Here is a 16,068-nt window from a genome sequence, read left to right as displayed (position 1 = left end):
ATGAGATCATGATATTTAAGATACGTTTGAGGAAGATGACACTTTTGACATGAGCAGAGAATTTTTTTATGGTTTGAAATTATTGCAGAAAGCTACGACTTTTCTGAGATTTGACTGAGGAGTTATGATGTTATTTTAACGACGATGATGTGTATTATGCTGTTGAGGTATGTTTATGTCAATAAGATGATGCTACCATATATGAGGAATGTGATTACGTGTTTATATGTATATGAATAATGAATAGAAGTTAAGTACTCTTGACTTTTGAAAAAGGATGTTGGAAACCGAGAATCGTACTTTAAGAGTTATGAAATGTGTGTGTAAACGCGTGAATGTATCACAATGCCGGCGAAAATTTTTTTGGACACTGTTATATTCATAGGATTTTGTTTCTACACATTTGTAACGTAAATTTTCGACCTGTGAAATTTTCATATGAGACTCTCACTGTAGCGGAAACTGGTGTCATAAATATTTCCGTAAGAAAGTTAGGTGACCACCTGCACATGCGTCGTCGGCACCCAGGTGTGTCAGACGCCTGGAGAACAAGCAATTAGAGTGCGTGCCTTTCCAGAGGCACAGGTAGAAAAGAAAAAGAAAAGGGAGGCCATTATCCTCGCTATTGACGTTCCTTTGTAGAATGCATCGCAAAAACGACATGGTCGAACTTGAAAACATATGATTACACTGTGGAGCTCTTAATTTATGATATTTACTGAAATGCCTAATGAAATGTCGAGAAATATTTTTATGTCTATACACCTGATTATGACTACTGTCTCTCTAGTTGAGAGATTTTTCTATTAACTTATGAAATGCCTCAGGACTACTGAATGATTTCTTATGCTTTACTTTGTACATAGTTGCTTATTTCATTTGATACCTGTTTTCCAGCTGTGTTGCAGCATTGGTTTTATAAAATAAACTGAAATGCACCTGCTAATGTGAACACTTTCTGTCAACAGATCTATTAAATAATTATTTTATGATCTACATTCTTCGAAAAATGAGCTCTTGGAATGGAAAGAACAATAAGAAGGGACTAATAACAGTAACTGCATCTATAATTTTCTTTTCAAGTACTTGGTAATTTTTTGTAGAATTAGTTTTTATGGTGCACCACTTTAATTACATAGACATTAAGATGTGAATATACATTTCCCTTATCTACATTGTTGTTTTTACTGTAATATTTTTTCTGCTTGAGCTATGTCATGTTTAGGTATAAGTTGCTGCTGTTTGCCAGGCATAGTGTTATTGAATTTGACTTTGTATTATTCTGTTAAGCCAGTTTTACTAATGATTTATTTTTATTGTTTGCTGCACATTGCCTTATATTAGTTGTAATATTACAATTGCTTTGCTAATTTCTTAATGCTGCTTGCTTCGCAAATCTGCGTTTTTTTAAATTGCTGTTTATATTAATTGTTTTATGTGATGCTGCATGGCCTCGTCCCTTGGTATATATATCTGAGCTCAGTAGATTTAAGTTAGCTTAAGAGGGGTAGACTATATAAGAAACTAACTATGATGACTTGGAAGAAATGTATTGAGAAGCTATATGAAAATGGTTTGGGCGAAAAATAAGGATACTGTACAGTGGAGAAAAACTATTTTTGACAGAGGATGTGAACAGAATACAGAAGGCAGGCTTAGATAGGACTTTTGGGAATAATAATGAATGAAGGGAGATCTCCAAGAAGCAAAGAAAGTTTTGTTTGCAAAATACTGCAATGAAACAAACCCTGTCCTTTCCTTTTGTGTTATCCCACTATGTGTTTGTGTACCCTTGTGTAGTTGTTTTCTTCCTGTCTCTGTGTAGTTTCATAGAATTTTTTCTTCTTTTAATATTAAGCTACATTCACTATGATGAGGAATACTGTTATCCTCAAATATAATTGGCATTAATAATATGTTATTTACTTTGTAAAGATGTTAGACATTATTTATTCTGTTTTAATGCTCATGTGTGAAGTTGATGTTTCGAAAGTGATTCTGATCTTTTATGTATGTACTCATGTCATAATTCCTGTAACACTGATGTATATGTTAGTTCCATTCTTTTGTAAAGCCCATATTACCACAAATGTTATCTGTATTATTATGTTTTAATGGTGTATTTTGTATCTTTGTAATTGTATTCTTATGTTATAATATTGTAATTGACACCAGTTCATCTAATTAAGTAACTTGTACGTTACATTTCACTCCACACGTTTCTGTTGGTCATAGTATATGGACAATATGTGAGAAGTAGGGACTGTTAGTGTTTGCACATGTGTTGATAATTCAGCAAGGGACTGGATAACAGCATTGCTGGTTCTAAGGACACTTCCAAAAAACTTTGTGAGTGCACAAGTGGTGGTTATGGACTTGCTCTATTATCCGCAAGACTCTTCAATGGTGATTGTGCACCTGCACAGTCGCAACAGATGGCTGCTGGACATCTCTACAAGGACTTCAGTGGGTCTACACCTCTGGTGGCCCACCAATACCGTAATCTCTACCAGGACTACAGTGGGTCTGCTCTGTGATGACCTACCTACCAATATTCTTCAAAACGTCGAATGACTCTGCTGTGGGTTTGCTCTGTTGTGGCCCATTACCTGTCAGGATGTCAAGAGTCAGCACTGTCTTTCCGTTGGAAGGACACCACTACTTCTGTGTGCATTCTCTTTTACTAATGAGACTTTGTGAAAAACAAAAATTGTAATTACTATTATGATGAATGATCAGGACTGTCTTTATGGACTGTGAGAAAATTTTAGCTTTTGACCAACATTGTATAAAAAAGTATGTTCATTTGATATCTTTTCTATTGTAATTATGAAAAAATTTTTCAAATCATTATTGGCCACTGCCCAAAAATATTTTGTAAAATTTTTTGTGGGGAGCATGGGGGCTATGTAAGTAGGCTGTTTATATTTTCTTATTGGCAACGTTACGTAGCGTTCTGTATGAAAATCACTGGCTGTGCTGTGTGCAGACTGTGGCTAGTTTGCATTGTTGTCTGCCATTGTAGTGTTGGGCAGCGGCAGCTGGATGTGAACAGCGCGTAGCGTTGCACAGTTGGAGGTGAGCCGCCAGCAGTGGTGGATGTGGGGAGAGAGATGGCGGAGTTTTGTAATTTGTCATGAACTGCTATATATATATTATGACTATTAAGGTAAATACATTGTTTGTTCTCTATTAATATCTTTCATTTGCTAACTATCCCTATCAGTAGTTAGTGCCTTCTGTAGTTTGAATCTTTCATTTAGCTGGCAATAGTGGCGCTCGCTGTATTGCAGTAGTTCGAGTAATGAAGATTTTTGTGAGGTAAGTGATTTCTGAAAGGTATAGTTTAATGTTACTCAGGGCCATTCTTTTGCAGGGATCTTTGAGAGTCAGATTGCGTTGCGCTAAATAATATTGTGTGTCAGGTTAAGCACAGTCGTGTATAAATTGTTCTAAGGGGACGTTTCAAAAGATAACAGAAACCGAAGGGAGACAAGGAGGTAATCTTGACTGGCTGACCTCTTACCTACATCCTGGGTGAGCCAGTCACCCAGCAGCACATTAAAACCCTCTCCCTAAAATCCGGTTGGTGAACCTGGTGAATGTTTTAGAGAGGAACATCGGCACTACTCCTGGAGTCGTGGTGTGGGGAGCCTTCGGGTATGACTTCCAGGTAGGGCTAACTGTGACTGAAGGAACTGTGACTCCACAACGGTACGTCACGGACAACCTGCATGCTCACGAGTAACCTCTCATGTGACAGCATCAGGTCCCCATTTTTCAACAGGACAATGTTCATCTATACATGGCGGTGTCTCTATGACCTTTCTATGTGACGCTCAGGCACTGCCGTGGCCAGCGAGGTCACAGATCCGACAGAGCATCCGTGCCATCAGCATGGATGTCAACTCCGTCCCACTGCCAGCATGTAGGATGTCAAGGACCTGTTGTGTGGGAGCGTGCCTCAGGAGAGGATACAACCACTGTACGACACCCATCCCAACGGAATTAGAGCATGCATGCAGGATGGAGCCACGTGACACTTGACACCGAGAGAGGACATCGCGTCCCAAACACCACCCTTCCCAGTTCATTACTTCCCGCGGCAATGCCTCGCTTGCCCAATCTCGACACCACTGCCACGCCTCCATAGGTTAACATCACACACTATACCGCGACTGCGAACTCATGCAGACAAGGCGGGCACTTTGTAAGAGGGAAGGTGGCCGACGCGGCTCAAAATTCTGCAAATGGAAGGAAGTGGACCCAGGAGCGGACTACATCTCGAAGAATAAAGGAAGTCTGAAAGCAACGAAAAGTAAACACAAAGAAGCGAAACCAAAGGTGAGTTATAGTACCCTCCTAAAGGATTATTAAAATAATTACATAAATAAACATAGATAATAATATTTGATTGTTTTCATTTTTAAACTTGGAAACAGCGCAATTTACTCCAACTACTTGCTCTTCAGGAGGAGATGAGTCTAATAGCGAGGCTTCCACCCTGTAATTTCCAGACCAGATGATGTACTGCGAAGTTTTTCAGACGCGGACCCCAGAAATTCGGTCGTAACTAGTTGTCGCACGACATGAATGTGATGTTGGGATTTGTGTAGTAAAGGTAATCGTGTTCACATCACTGCTACTTGTGGTATAATATACCATTCTCAACTGTTGCAGGATATACCAGAAAAATCTATTCGTTGTTGGAACTGAGGAGGTTGGAAACTAATTTTGCCAGCATCAGACAAAGACGTGGACTATCCCTATTCTTCTTAAGAGATACCCCCAAACCTAGAGTAGCTGTAGAATGTCTCTTGAGAGGCAAATTGAGGGTAGGAATACATGTACGAATACTCCTTCCAGTGACACTACAGATAGTCACAGTTGTAGGAGTCACCGTCTGCCGCTAAGTACTCGTCTGGCACCAAACGTGACCTCCTACGAGGACGCAGTGTTTTTACAACAAGGGTGGATCTCATAGATCTCTAATGTCCTAAATGCTGTTGGGGGCGTTTCAGGAGTTTCGCTAGCGAACCGGCAACGTAGGACCTGATGTTTGCTGCCGAACGGGTAGCCTACCGGCAGACTTTGCCTTCTATTTCGACGCTCCTTAGCGTAGTTGGGTGGCTTCTATAGATGTAAGATACCTGTCCTCAATTTGTTTCTCAATACACCCTAGACAGCTAGCATAAATGTGGTTGCATCGTTCTCTTACACCCTATATTTGAATGTTTAATATAATAAGTGATTTATAGTCAACAAAATATGTCTACATCTCGCCTAGACTGAATTACCCTTTAATAGGGTATAGCCTTAAGAGCAATTACAAAAGACTATTTACGAGAGCTGTAGCTAACCTTAAAATATTTCAGCTAAGCACTTTGAGCGAGGTGTCAGCTGAGCTGTTTAGCATCCCCTGAGATGCTAAACGTGTGTTCCCCTGTGACCTACGGCGAAGAGATGCTCCCTATGAGACCATGGAAACTTAAGAGGAAGTGTCAACGGATAAGGTCTTATTGAATGAGAATTAGTAGTAGTTTGACAATTAAGCGTGAGAATATGGGTACCACGTCTCACATGGATATTTCAAATAAAGGGACAAATCTATCTACAAAAGGAAATATTTAATAAATGGAAAATAGTTTGCAAAGTAATATTTCAGAGCTAGATCAGAAATGTAAGGACTATGGTATGAAGATTAGCATCTCCAAAACGAAAGTAATGTCAGTGGGAAAGAAATATAAACGGACTGAGTGCCAAATAGGAGGAACAAAGTTAGAACAGGTGGACGGTTTCAAGTACTTAGGATGCATATTCTTACAGTTAATGCAGTGTGCGCTCAGTTACGATCTATTCTCTTCTGCAAGAAGGAAGTCAGTACCAAGACTAAGTTATCTGTGCACCGTTCAAACTTTCCAACTTTGCTGTATGGAAGCGAAAGTTGGGAGGATTCAGGTTACCTTATCAACAAGGTTGAGGTTACGGATATGAAGGTAGCTAGGATGATTGCAGGTACTAGTAGATGGGAACAATGGCAGGAGGGTGTCCACAATGAGGAAATCAAAGAAAAACTGGGAATGAACTCTATAGATGTAGCAGTCAGGGCGAACAGGCTTAGATGGTGGGGTCATGTTACACGCATGGGAGAAGCAAGGTTACCCAAGAGACTCATGGATTCAGCAGTAGAGGGTAGGAGGAGTCGGGGCAGACCTAGGAGAAGGTACATGGATTCGGTTAAGAATGATTTCGAAGTATTAGGTTTAACATCAGAAGAGGCCCAATGTTAGCACTGAATAGGGGATCATGGAGGAACTGTATAAGGGGGGCTATGCTCCAGACTGAACGCTGAAAGGCATAATGTCTTAAATGATGATGATGATGATGATGATGATGATGATGATGATGATGATGATGATGGAAAATAGTTGTAATTCTAAACTGTAACCTTGGTACAGATGGGTGGACACATGAAAGCATAATCTGAAGTATGTCATGGATACAGACAATGACCATAAATGTTTAGTGATTTAAGGAAGGAAGCACCGTAAAGCAAAATGTAACACTAAAAGATTCGCCAAAGTCCATAATGGATGCGACTAGCTGGTCACGAATATTAGAACTGCACAATTAAACCCTCATGCAATTTAAGTAGCTTTGTGTCCCTCTCGCCTCTGTGATTACAATGACAGGTGATGCTTACCACTTCTAAATGGTGTGAGTGCTAAAGATGGCTGCAGTAGTGGCTGGAAATTCTGTGTCCAAATTGACCTCTACTCTGCTTTAAGTCTGTGACATCTGCATTTCTCTGCAACGACCTGGAGCAAAGTGTTGTTGTCGACCTCTCTACCACACGTGTCCTCCTTGACGTAACAGGTGCAAGTGTTCTGATTTTTCGCTCTGAATCTAAGATGATGCTCCCAGCGTACAAATCTCGCTGGCCAATGGCAGTACATCTTGCGAGTTCCAATCTATAATAATTTTATAAACCAGTTTAAGAAATTTCTACTATGATATTGGGAGGAAGGCAGACAATGTCTCCCATTATACGATAGATTTTCAGCACAGGCCAATCAGAAGTCTTCCACATACATACGTCAAGGAAAGGGGCCTTCTACCGAAATTAATACTGTAAACCAACCACGCTCTCTCTTACTGAGATTGGAGTAACATTCCTACATAATGCTGGCACGACAAACAGCTGGTCTCTTGATATCTAGCTTTGAGATTTTCACCTAGCTTTCAGATTTTATCTCGTCAAAAGGATTCCTTCTAGCATCTCGCACAATGCAGTTTTTATGGGTCGCAGGCCACCCTAGAATGATCCTTTTGTGCGGACAGGGTGACTGCAACTTCTCTGTTGTATATTTGTTCGGGAGCGGCATTCAGCGCTAAACGAGCTCATGTTACTACAGTCCTAACTTCATGGTTTGAACCAACTAAAGAAAGCCTGAAGCCTGCAAAAAATAATAGGTTTTCCTCACCGTTAATAAAAGGAAAGGAAAAGAAGTAATGAGCAGTGCAATCATTGGCAGTAATGAATATTGTCTGCAGTTTTCATGCAACGTTAAAAAGACTCGACTGTACTGACCATTGGAATGTATTAGATTATAACAACGACTGTGTGAGAGTTTGGACATGAACTGCCATCTAACGTATGGAAGTAGCGACTGGTGAAATAACGGATTTTGGTGGAAAAGGACCCGCACCGAACACGTACTGTTCAAACGACAAAATATGCGTGGTAAGTTATGGAATTGGTAAGCAGGGCACATGGGCTGCTGGAGTGGAATGCTGACCCCATTCGAGGATACAAAAATTTATTTTCACCACGTTAATTAAGAGCAGTGCCGCGCGTCTGAATTCCGTGCTCGGGAGCTCAAGTGACAACAACAGGCAGGAGGGCCTGCGCACACCAATAACGGCTTCTAGAACACACAAACCCAGTATCAATACACAGTTCAGTAAAATACTAAAACCAGCAACCAAGCGCTGGGTAGCGTCAAATGCAGGAAGAGATGTTCAATGTTATAGTGTGACAACCGCAGTTACTATTAAAGCAATAGTTCACTAAACAATCTCCAGTGTGCGTAATTTCACTTGATCAATTTACAAACCACAACTAGTTCAAGGTGATAATGACCAGACAACCCGCCCACAACCTTAAATACCAAAGCACCGTTTTACGGCGCAAAATTGTTACTATTATAGTTGTCAACATGAAAGAAATTTTGAATTCCAAATTAAATTAGCAGCTGAAGTTTTGAACAGAGAGTAAACTTTGATTCATAAAATTGAACACTTAACATATTAACAGTAATAATAAAAAAAGGAATCGCTGAGTATCAAAAAATGGTTCAAATGGCTCTGAGCACTGCGGTCGCAGGTTCGAATCCTGCCTCGGGCATGGGTGTTTGTCATGTCCTTAGGTTAGCTAGATTTAAGTAGTTCTAAGTTCTAGGGGACTGATGACCTCAGAAGTTAAGTCCCATAGTGCTCAGAGCCATTTGAGCCATTTGAACTAAAACTCACAGTCGCTTACACACATAAAAGAACAACGTTGTTATGGTAGTAATGCATGAACTTGATATAGAAAGGATGATGGCTGAATAAAAAGTCAAGAGATTAGGTTCATGCACCAAACAGCAGACTGCACAAAATGGGAAGGAACAAGAAATGAAGAGATCCTACATGAATGTAAACTGCATTCAGTATTAGAATACATAGCATGCAAAGTTGCTAGAAAATGAAAACCAGATACCTAACAAAAGATTCCCAGAACCGTACTGAAATACAAAGGCAGAAGAGCTCTACGACGCGATGATGCTAAATCATACATTCTGTATTGCACTGCAATGCTCGTTAACAGATTTGTTACAAATGACATTTTTGTCTTTTGTAAGCAAATGTTACGTTAAATGTGTTGTACTGAATGAGGCATAGGTTCTATTCAAATGTGCACGCCCACCCCGTTAACAACTGGCACACTTTTGAAAATAAACGTTTTGGAGGGTGGCCAGTGCAGCCCTCAGAAGATTCACATCTTCCTCCTTTACCCGACCGATTCGGGAAGCAGATGTTGCGGTACTGGGCAGAATATTTTGGATGCCTGCTGTTACAGCTAACTGTGGCTGCATTAATTAATGTGTGCACTTGGAGGACGAATGAAAAGTTTAATTTCGTCCGAAATGAAAGTCTGATTTGGTGATTACGAACACGTCGAAAAAGAGTTGTAACATTGACGATTAAATTGATTTACGTTAGTATTATAACAGCCTACAGTCTTGTCTCCTGAAAATAACATATTCAAAATTTCACAATCTTACTAACAATTGTTGTCGACTAGTTAAGTAACTATACTACAGTCCTTTTAACTGTTTCTTCGTAATCAATAGTTACACATTATTAAAACAGTCTTGTGGCAGCAAAAGTCGACTATATACGAGGTCAATCTCAAAAGTGTGCGCTGTGTTTACATGGAATGGATTGAGCCCATCTGAACCGATCATTGACTGGAAATATTCGGTTATCTGGAGATCATCTGCAGTCATTCATGGACAACGACGTCGTGTCATCGGGCCAAAATGGTTTGCGATTCGTTTGAAGAACAGTCTGGACAATTCGAGCCAATGATTTTGGCACACATATCACCCGACATTAGTCCCATGCAGCATTTTTGAGACATAATCGAGTGGTCAGTTCGTCCACAATGTAATGCACTGGTAACATTTTCACAGTTTGGGACAGCTATTGAGGCAGCATGGCTCAATATTTCTGCACGGGACTTCCAACGTCTTTTTGAGTCCACGCCAAGTCGAGTTTCTGCATTACTCCGGGAAAAAAGACGTCCGACACAATATTGGCAGGTATCCTACGGCTTTGGTCACGACAGTGTGTAGCTGTCTATAGGCACTGTCCAGCGTCGAATGGCACCTTTGATTTCCCGTCCCAGGAGAGTCGTTTTGTACGGGTTGTCATGCTGTGGCCGGAAAAGCTTGAGTTGTAAAACTTTGAAGTAAATAGTTATCGCTGCATATTCAAACACTGTTGCGTCTTTAAGACCAATAAACAGAGAAAGGGTATAAAACACAGCTATTATTATTTTGCAGTTGGTACTAATCCCATTAAAATTGTGTTCACATATCCGATCTTTACTCCGTGGTTTAAATTGCTTTTGTGGGATCTGTCACACATTTCATTTCCTTTTCTGGTGCGCGTGGATCGTAAGTTATAGTATATCATGTTAACAGCGGTGGCTCTTGTACCCCACCCTACCATGACGTTATTAGGAGGCTACTTTTATTCAGCAGAAAGCGATACGCAGAAAGCAACGTGTTTTCTCAGTTGTGCGCATGACGTCACGGTGGAAGCAGCTGTGCCAAACAGTACACGTTCGAATGGAGTGTGATTGTTTTTCTTGTGGTATTTTGTGTTTGAAGGAGTATTTTGATTGAGTTCTTTCTTCTGAGGTACTCGGTCAACAGCGGAAACATTCGGAATTCGGGAGTGTTAACGGTTTTTGCTGTAATTGATTCGGAACTGAAATAGTTAGCGATAGTGGACAGCGGGATCAACATTGTGTTCGCCAGCGCTATAATTTATGGTTCGTCCTGTGAAATTCTTATTGGAGAATCTACAAGTGAGTGAGAAAATTAATTTTTACAATGCCAGGCTGTGCTGTTACGGGCTATTTTTCCAACAACCGGAGCACAAAGGGAACTGACGTAATGTATCACAGTTTCCCGCGTAATGAAACATTACAAAAACTATGGTTGTCGAAATGTTGTAGGAAAGGCAGTGTAAATGTTGCGCATGCACGAATATGTTCTCGCCATTTCGCAGAAACAGATTACATAAGGGATTTACAGTCTGAATTGCTTAATTTGCCCCGAAAAAGAATGCTCAAACCAGATGCAGTTATTTTGTGCAATTTGCCATGAAGTAGTGCGACTGTCAATGTGCCACCCGCAACAGAAGACAGAACAAAACGGTATAAGAAACGAGAAATACATAAGAGATCTCTGGAAACTCTGCAAAAACTGTCACCAAGTAAGAAACATCATAATAAGAGCACATGAACAGATGACAGTTTTTTTTTCAGACACAGATAAAGTTACTTTGATGAATAGTGTAGCGGCTTTAGAAAGAAGGAATGCTGTTCTTACGAACAAGTGTGTGCAACTTCGGGCTCTTAAGTAAATTCATTTCAATGCGATTAAATGAATGGTTTCTGATTTATTTGAGCCGAGGTTTCGAATTTCAAGGGTGTGTCAGTGTGGTTGTGATCTGACATTTTACCGATGTGTGAGGCATAACTTGCTAAAGAATATAACTCATCAGTTTTAACTGTAATATTTTAGTAGCAGAAAAGCAGTTTAGACATCTCAATTATGGTATAAACAAAATCTTCCGCCAAAAACTTGACGTAAACGCGCATGCCGTGTCGTCTGCTTGTGAGCGCTTGCTTCCACGCTGACGTCACTAGGCCAGCCAATGGCAGAGCAGAGCGCTTACTGCCCAACCTAATTATTTAGTAACCTTGGAGTGTATAGAAGACATTCAGTCCCTTTTTATATAAGTACAGGAGGCATCACGAGGAAAATATTGATCTTCAGATATTTACCGGAAAGGGGCAGAGTTGTGGAAGCATGCAGTTCCTATTTATAACTGTGTGTGTGTGGGTGGGCGGGGGGGGGGGGCGGTTCCTCCGCCATGTCTTACCGACAGAGGCCTTAAAAAGCATTTTACGGTGGCTGCGGTTCAGGGGCTTTAATTCATCTATTCTGTTCATCCTTTTTGTACTAGCGCTAAATTTTCTCTTCCCTTCTCTATTACGTTATATTTAACAAGTTATAAATTACAAATGAAATGGTTGTTGCAGTTATGCCCTGTAGGCTTGCAACCTGCTCTCTCTTTGACATAGTGGCACCCCAATGTACTTTCAATTGAAATGTCTCCCCCGTACGGGAATATACATAATGGATGTACGACTGCGGGTTGTAGACACATAGCTGACGATATATGGTAGTTTGGGTCTGGCTGTGAGGCATGTTCGGATAGCCTAATGGTATGGACACCGCTCGCAATAAGCGGGAAATCTGTGTTTGAGTACCCGTCCGGCATAAATGTTCACTGTCGTCTTTTAATTATACAGCTGATGATGGTTGTTCATATTCGCAACTTCGAATACGTGTCATGTATTTTATAACTGTTGTAGCCGCGGCAGCGTCTATTTCGTTGGAAACGCCTGGATATCTGAAGGAACATTGCATCGCAATTATGAACAACACAGGCACTGCAATATCGTATTTATCTTCGGAGAAAATGTTGTGTTGCTTGTATGAGACACTCTGCACGTTCCCTAATGAGTGCAGCAACATGCGTAATGGCACCAAGCGGTTAAATTTCGTTTGCGCAAATTAGCCTTTTCCTGCCCAACAAACAAAACTCTAATGGCGGATGGTTCAAAATGGTTCAAATGGCTCTGAGCACTATGGGACTTAACATAGGATGTCATCAGTCCCCGAGAACTTAGAATCACTTAAACCTAACTAACCTAAGGACATCACTCACATCCATGCCCCAGGCAGGATTCGAACCTGCGACCGTAGCGGTCATGCGAATGGCGGATGGAAGTGGGAGGCTGGTCGGCCATTTTCGAAGCCAGCGGTAAGCATGGTTGTCGGTCTCCTTCCATCACTACCGACCCGAATGTGAGGACCTCCAGTATCGGGACACCACCGTACAATATAGCGTCTCGACCAAAAGTCAAAATTTCGGCTTTCTGCAAGAAACAGGAACAACCGAAGGGGATGATCTGTGGTATCTACTGATATGAACCCGGCTAAGAATATTTGGGACCGGTTCAAACTTTTAATACGTTGTCACAAAAACTCTCCTCATACAGCAGATTATACAGAGTCGTGGTGGGAGGGGGAAGGGGGGAGGGAGGGGAGGGGGCGCCATCGAAGACTGGGACAAAATTAAACGCCGACGTCTGGACCATAGCGTGCCGAGGAGGAGCAAAACTTATTACAATACACGTGTAGGGCATTTGTATTTTATTGTATTGTATGTGAACCGGAGGTCTAGAAACGACAGACAGGTTCCGTCCCCGCCGCAGCCGCAGTGGTCCACAACCCCACGACGACTACCGCAGTCCACTTCACCCCTCCGCCACCCCACCGAACCACTCTTTCTGGGTTATTGTGCGGTTGGTCCCCCTGTGGACCTGATGCTGCTTCGGTAGATAAGGTGCTACCACGCCTGCTACACTCACATTCTCGTTTCGCGACCAATTTGCAGATTTTGGCAGCGACCCCACCGCCTTGTATACGCCGGTTGAAGCGCGAAAGCTGAGTGGCGGGTGGTGGCGTCAAGTTGTGGTACCTTTCCCTGCTGCTGGAAGACGCTGCTTCACTGAGAACACAGCCTGCGACATCACCGGGAATACTGGTCGTGGACGAGGCATCTTCAGTTTCAGTGGATCCTCTGCCCAAGTTCTAGGAGGCGCTGCCCTTAATGGTGCAGTGTTCTCTGCAACAGCAATAAACCGAATGTTACCATATTACTTATCACACATATTACTTATCAAATAAATGCAATAAAACTGCATCTTGAACTGCGAGTGTGAAAGCTGAGTACCGAGTCTTGAACTTTCTAATAACTGCGCTTAGTACTGATTTATGTGACGTATTAAGAGTGTGTCACAAGGGATGTATGTCAAAGGACTGTACAGCAAGGGAGTTTCACATGTTGTAAAGGTTAGAAGCAGACCGTGTCACGCTGCATCTGGCTCACGTTGAACTGAACATAAACCTTGAAAACATTCATAGCCATTAAGTGAAAAACTTGATCTCCTCGTAAATGTTAAGCTAGCCGCATGCTTTTCCGAATGTATTGTCTAAATACACGCGATGGGATCGGACTCTTAGGCAGACTGCCTGTTTTGTAACCCTGTCTACCAGCAACACTGCAGCTGACCCACAAAGCTGGCCACATCGTAGCTATCTTCAGTGACGTACCCTATACTGGAAACTGTCCAAAGACACCGACACATGACAAGACAGTGTTTATTCTAATGACAAGTAACTAAGGCTCCCAAAGAGTTATCGACCAATCAGCCTCCTATTGGTGGTCTCATTTCAGTGTGACAGAGTGTACTTGCAGAGACTGCTGTGGCACGTGCAAGCAAGCGAACAGCAGTGCAAGTGGGACAGACATAATGTGTTAATTACCATCTCGAAAACGTAAAGATACGTGATAATTTTGGTTCTTTTGTTGGTATATAGTCCTGACATGTAAATCCCCGAGCGACACTACCGTAGTACGTCGATAGAGCAGTCAAAATAAAATGGCGCTGCCCATCTTTAGTTTAACAAATGTTTCGAGGGGCTAAAATGTTATGTCTAGTTATTCGAAATCCTTGTAGAGAGTTATTCAGTATACCACGATTGTGTAGAAGTCCAAAACCTTCCAGTTCTTTTTCAATTTAGTTTAAGTAGTGACGAATGCACTGCATTTGGTTTTCTTCTGTTTTCCTTTCATTCTTCAGGTTCTGGTTACCATGTCAGCAGATTTGATAATACGATATTGGTAATAAAGTGTCTGGATGGGGTGATTTAGAGACGCCGCGATTTTCATAAAAACGAGCATTTGCACACGGAACACCATACCCTGAGTATTATTTCGGGTTGCCGCATGAACACTCCACGACGCTAAAGTTTTGCGGTTGATTGAAGATACAATGGACGCAGTGGTACTGTGAGAAGTCTTCGAGGCCTTCTTCCAGCACGTATCCCATGCGTGTGAGGTTCGTGGGCCAAACCTAGTTTTTTCTCTGCGTATGCCTGTAAGAATGAGCCTGTCACGACAGTCCAGAATGAGATGTGCGTCCCTGCTGTTTTACTTCAAGGATCGGTGCTGGGGACGACAACTACACAGTTTTCACGGCGAGGTGTACCTATCGCAGTTACTGGAATGGGGCTAGTATGAACTGAAGAACGTTCCACTTCTTTCTGCTCCTAAAGTCGCTTTATTTCTTGCCTCGTGGTCCCAACTGCTGTTCATATGTTGCGTATAGTCTTGTGAGTGACAGAATCTGGTAAGGAATGTACACAACCCTACAATGAAAATATCGACAAACCTTCTTCTCACAATCTGATGGGAAAGTGCGTGTTTCCTGCGTGGTTTGTATACTCAGCTGAGGGTGTTTAAAGCTTTGGATGGATATTTCTCATCTATTTAAGCGGTGAATGGACGAGTGTAGGACGGATTTAAAATTTCGCGAAGTATCAGGACGCATCGCCAAGTCGTTGGGAGAACAGGGTTTTAGTGATAGAGTGGTTTTTTCCTTTCCGAATCTTATATTCGTGGTCAGACTATTGGATAAAGATTTACTGGTCGTTTCCGAACATTCTGTATTTCTGTAAGTAGGGTTTTATGTTAAAACTGCCACAATTATGTGTGTGAGGATATATACTCCCCCTTTTGAGGTGTCATGGGAACAATCATCCACACTTTCAGTTTTGATTAAATAAACGCATTACAAATAATTCTGAACATTTGTGGAAGGTTAAAACTCTGTACCTGATCTGGTCTCCAACCAAGGACCTCTGCATTCCCCGATCAAGTACTCTCTTAGTAGTCAGACTTTATGCAGGGCAAATAATTTACCAATTTAAAAAAAATATTATGCGTTTTAGGCTCAATTGTTCAATATAGGTTTTAATGGGAGACAGTATTAACAGATCCAGTATCGGTAATAGTGAGCGTGTGCTCTTACATTAGCACTCTCCCAGAAAGTGATGTTACCACCTACAATCACAAAAATTTCTTATTTCCATAGTACTCCACCAATGTAACGATTTTTTTAACGAATGTCCTCTTCGGTCAGTACATAACAAAGTCGTTGAGCGTCATAAACGTCGTCGTCATCATCATCATATTTATCATCGTCATCAATACCAAGCCATGACTGATCGCCCAACTTCATGAGTTCTGAAGTGACGCCCGGGTTACTACGTAGACAAAAACCCCACTATCAGCCAGTTGAAGTCCACTGCCACA

The sequence above is a fragment of the Schistocerca cancellata genome, chromosome 5 (genome assembly GCF_023864275.1).
Source record: "Schistocerca cancellata isolate TAMUIC-IGC-003103 chromosome 5, iqSchCanc2.1, whole genome shotgun sequence".
Lineage (NCBI taxonomy): Eukaryota > Metazoa > Arthropoda > Insecta > Orthoptera > Acrididae > Schistocerca > Schistocerca cancellata.
Note: the sequence above shows the minus strand (reverse complement) of the source record.